A 5,403-nucleotide genomic window follows, 5' to 3' on the forward strand; every position below is an offset into this window, starting at 1 on the left:
GGCAGCGAAGCCATTCGCGTGGCCAAAACCTCTAGCGCCATTGGTTTGCTTTCTATTGCGATACAATGTTCTACAATGTTGTTCAATACTAAAAGCGCCATCTTTTGAATGTTTCATATTAGTTCATTTTTACGCCACATAGGTGGCGCTCGAGTCTATCTTTTGAACGGAGCATCCTAGGCGAATGGTTTTTACGGCAAAGTTGTGTAATTTGAAGTGTTGAGAAATGTTGTTCAAAACATTGAAACTCTATGACTCACATTAAGCTAGATATAGGGGAATTAGGAAAACTAACCTCTAAAATTGCGTTTTTTCCTTTTTTTCACCTATATACGTCAAATGTATAAGTTTTATACTCTGATAATTAACAAAATTGTTTGACTCATTATTTTATATACCATGCTTTATTATATAGTTATTAACATAAATGTCTCAAAAAAGTGATGCATAAAAATGTCAATTACTCAAAATATAGCAAAAAGTAGCAGCCAATTTTTTTACAGTACAATCACTGTTGGGTAAAGTAACAACCACAGTTCAACAGGCAACTGCAGGCATTTTCATATAAAATTATTTGAATATTGCATACACACTTAGAAAAATTGATGTAATTTTAGATGCTTTGAGACTGACATATACGAGCGTGAAATTTGACATAAAATTGAGTCATAATAGACGCGAAATTCAAGCCAATCAAACGTAGTTTTCGCCGAGTATCGAACTTTTCATTCTCGGAGACCTTAATTTTACATGAAATTTGTGTTTACTTTTCATGCTTTATGTCAAAGATTGATTCCGTCTCGTGTAAAATTAGTTATTTCTAAGTGTGTATGGTAAATTCTTTCAAATCTGTTGAAATTTTGCTTTGTGTGTAAAACATGATAAGATGTTATTGATCTGAATAGATTACAAACAATCAGAAACACAAGCACAAAAGCACGCAGATTCTTCACTAACACAACCCAAACAAGTGCAATAACTGGTATTAATGAAGAATTAATTGACCGATGCGATACAATTCTTCGTACGTTGTCTTCCGGATTTTCGATCAAAATAACAGCATTTCGAAATTTTGCTGAAGAAACTGCTCGTCTTTATGTTAGCCTTTATAAATGGTATCCAATGTCAGCCTCTGTCCATAAAGTTTTGATCCACGGATCGCAAGCAATCCAAATTGCATTGCTTCCAATTGGTATGTTAAGCGAGGAGGCTCAGGAAGCCAGAAATAAAGACTTCAGAAAATTTCGGGAACGATACAGTCGTAAAACAAGTCGAAAGGACACTATGGAGGACGTTGGAGGAAGGACATTTTAAACCAGCAGTTTTAAATCTCCTAGTAATCTAATAATGCATCTATTGTATTCATCAATAACATCTTATCATGTTTTACACACAAAGCAAAATTTCAACAAATTTTAAAGAATTTACCATATGCAATATTCAAATGATGTTATGTGAAAATGCCTGCAGTTGCCTGTTGAACTGTGGTCGATATTTTATCCAGCAAGGTCTACACTAATCACTGTAAAAAAATTGGCTGCTACTTTTTGCTATATTTTGAGTAATTGACATTTTTATACATCACTTTTTTGAGACACTTATGTTAATAACTTTATAATAAGGCATGATATATAAAGTAATGGGTATTTATTAAATGAGTCGAACCATTTTGATAATTATCAGAGTAACTTATACATTTGACGAATATAGGTGAAAAAAGGAAAAAACGCAATTTTAGAGGTTAGTTTTCCTAATTGCCCAATGCCTCGCTTAATGTGAGTCATAGAGTTTCGATGTCTTCGACAACTTAAACTTAACTTTCACGAAGTTCAAAAGTTCCATGCGAAGAGCATGGAAATCGGAAGTGGCTATCACAATAGGGGGAATCTTTTCCGTCTTGGCATTAAGCCGGGAAAGTTTACTAGAATTTTTCTTGGATGATGGATCATCCGTGAGCAAATCAAATTGATTACTCAAATTAATTTCATCAGAAGGGGGATCAAGATTTTGCCCCTTTCTTTTGCGTTTAGGCGCCATGGCGGCAGTAAATTTTTATCCAAATCGACTTCCAAGCAGATTACTATAAGAATCTGAAGGATCGAAGAGGAATTTTCCAAATCGATATCCAATAAGGATTACCTCGGGAAGGGTCTAAACAAGGATCGAAGAGGAATAAGAGTTGAACAAGGTAGAAATTTTACAGATTCAACATGTTTGCAAGCATCAGAAGGGATGTCGCAATCTGCGTTATTTGATTTTCTCCCGGTCCAGAAATTAGTGGCATCGCGAGTGATAATTTTTAATTTCAGTTTATTTGCGCGCTGCAAGGTGCGTGAAAGAGTCGGCACAATCGGTGTTGATGTTGGCTCGCTGCTTGTAACTTTTTTTTGTGTTTTCGAAAGAAATTGATCGAAAGTGTACCAAAAGTGCTTCTAAACGTGTTTCGCAGTTGGGAGTGGTGAAATTCGTAAATTCGCGTTTTATGTTCAGTGAAAATTCCGTATCACCGAGTTCCTTTTTTTGCTTTTGCGGGCAGACGAGTTGGTCGCCGGTAAGGGACAGTAAGTTCTGCCAGCAGATGAATCAAGAGGTATTCGAAACAAAATTGGTAAGAAATATCCATTAAAATCGATTTAATACAGTTGAACAAATTTTAAAACTATATACGTGCCAGATTTGGAAATAATATTTTTTGAATCTGGAAGTGTGTTTATGATACCATTATCCATTTGATAAAGGTAGAGTAAACATGCGGGGCTTATTGTAAGTAAAAGTGACCTCGGAGTGGTCGTGAATTACCAGGCATTCTGAAATGGGTCACTGGAGCTGCAATAGAGCTAACACCTTCTAACTCCCGGACTAAACCTGCTTTAATTTAAGGGTAATGCAAAGCAGTTTTCTTCCATAATAACACTGCCGGACAGTGGGGGTTAGATTGTACACACACACACAGACACACACACACACACACACACACACACACGCACACACACACACACACACATACACACACACACACACACACACACACACACACACACACACACACACACACACACACACACACACACACACACACACACACACACACACACACACACACACACACACACACACACACACACACATGCACATACACACACACACACACACACACAACAAGGTAGAAATTTTACAGGTTGAGCACTGAAAAGTGCTGTTTAAATTTGTTGTAGCGTTAGGTAGTAGTAACACCTCCTTCAGCAAAAAGCACGATGAGGACTGAAGAGAAATTTCCATGATTTCCTTTGTTAATGATATTATCTCACAACGCGTAAATTATCAGCCAGCTTAAATTTTTACGTACCATCACGTATGTTAAGAACTCGAAATGCGTTTCAACTGTCACCTCACATAATGAAAAAAATGGACTTATGGAAAAAAATGGACCAATCAATAGAATGATGAGAGTGTATAATAATTATTGTGAGCGTATAGATCTAACGAGGTCTAAAGATACAGTAAGGAGAACACTAACTGCTAGGCTTTCATCTCGTTGAGTTTAAAACAAATTTTGCTTTTTAGATATTTGTATATGTAGTCTACATTTATTGACAATTTCAAATAAAACGTATGTCTTAAAATAACATGTAAGGCAACAGCACTATTGTAAAACGGTCTACACTAATTGACGATACATAATCAAATAAACCCCGTATGGTCGTTATACCCCTTCCTCCCCTACTTCGCTGAAATATGAACCAACATTTTGTTGAAAATTGAACGTACCGTCTTCTGATAAGAAAAACAACTGCCTGTTGCGTTATCATAAAATACAACCACAGCCAAACAGACATAACACATTGAATATTTCTCACTGTAAAACATCGTCACTAAAACACTACCGCCACCTGTTGAGTACACTGTGGTGGGCACTACGCTGAACAGATGGCCGTAGTGTGTAAACGTCAAACGTCAAATGGCGGTACTACCAACTACGTTGCTTTTAAATTGACCGGTAAATGCTTGTTGGATGAACAAATTGCTAATGATATGTCTGTTTGTCTGTGATACAACCTTCACCCTCTTCTCTGCTTTCCTAATGTAAAACTAATGTTGGAGCTACTGAAAAAAAATTAACGTATTTTGGCAATTGTTATTTAATTGTACTATGGTGTCTTTGTAGAATATACTAGGAAACAACTCTTTAATTTTTTTTTTGATTTTTTACTCAAAATTACAAAAAAAAATTCATAATTTTCCCAGAAAGACTTCGTCTAAGCCGTCATTTTGTCCAGAAGTGACGTTTTCGTGATATGATTTATTGAAAAATTACAAAGCCTCCATTTTAGAAATAAAATTTAAGCTTCCAAAATGGTCGAATTTTTGTAATAATGTAAATGATTGCCCATCACACACACAATTATGCAAAGTTTTATGCAAATCAGAGAAGGTTGAGTTTTTCCGATTCTTCATTTGGCGTGGAACTTCATCTAATCTCAGTGGTTAGTAAATAAATAAATACGCAATCTTCAACACGCCATACTTCTTGTTCGGGTTTGTTAGTGAAATCCTGCTGAAAACACATTTTTGACCACCATTTACAACAGATATAATAGTGCCTGGTTGACTCAAATCAGGCAAATTAATTTTTCATCTGCTTCTCTTTCATCCTTTTCGTTTATTTGCTCATAAATGCAGACTCCTAGTAATTGTGCATAGGTCTGAGTCAATCGCATTCGATTTCACTATACCCACCTACCGTACCACGATAACCTTGAGCCGTAATAGCTGCTAATGGGCGCTTACTTTACCTGTCTACCAGATGATTGAAGATATTGGTCGCATATATTAAAATTCTTAAAAGGTTGGTTGTGTTGAACGTTCAGCAAATTCTTGCATACTTATCGCACCGATCCGATCCGATCGATCGGTTCCTCCCTCACTGACTTACAGAAACAGCGGAATGCTCAAATCGCGATCACATGCAAACCAACGCGATCAAAGGTACAGGTGCCCGGCTAGCTCAGTCGGTAGAGCATGAGACTCTTAATCTCAGGGTCGTGGGTTCGAGCCCCACCTTGGGCGTGAATCTCTTTTTTGTTGTCCCTAGCCAATTAAAGAATGTTTAACACTTAACCAGTATCAATTAACCTGCGCCTGCGCGCTCACTTGCTTGTTACTTGTGAGTTAATTAGCGAGTACCATCCATCCATGCTTCTCGCTTGATTCGTGTTGTCGGTGTCGTGTACTTTCATAATTTATGGGGATTTCGTCGGCGGATGCGCGGCATTGCGTTGTTGTGTATTGAGCTACGATGGGATGCTGTAATCTCGTAAGGACTACGACGACGACGACGTGGGAATAGGTATATGCTTACTCGTGAGTTAATTAATCATTTGATAAGTTGCTGCTGTCTCTCCG

At 37.2% G+C, this 5,403-nt stretch overlaps 1 non-coding gene across 1 annotated transcript; it reads left to right on the top strand.

Moving 5' to 3' along the window:
• Window positions 1-4,994: 4,994 nt before the first annotated feature.
• TRNAK-CUU (transfer RNA lysine (anticodon CUU)) lies at window positions 4,995-5,067 on the top strand. Its single transcript has one exon. It is a non-coding gene; the product is annotated as a tRNA-Lys (tRNA).
• The last annotated feature ends 336 nt before the right edge of the window (window positions 5,068-5,403 follow it).

This window comes from Ochlerotatus camptorhynchus, unplaced genomic scaffold (genome assembly GCF_037179485.1).
Source record: "Ochlerotatus camptorhynchus isolate MF236.1 unplaced genomic scaffold, CSIRO-AGI_Acam_v1.1 ptg000132l, whole genome shotgun sequence".
In the NCBI taxonomy this organism is placed as follows: domain Eukaryota; kingdom Metazoa; phylum Arthropoda; class Insecta; order Diptera; family Culicidae; genus Ochlerotatus; species Ochlerotatus camptorhynchus.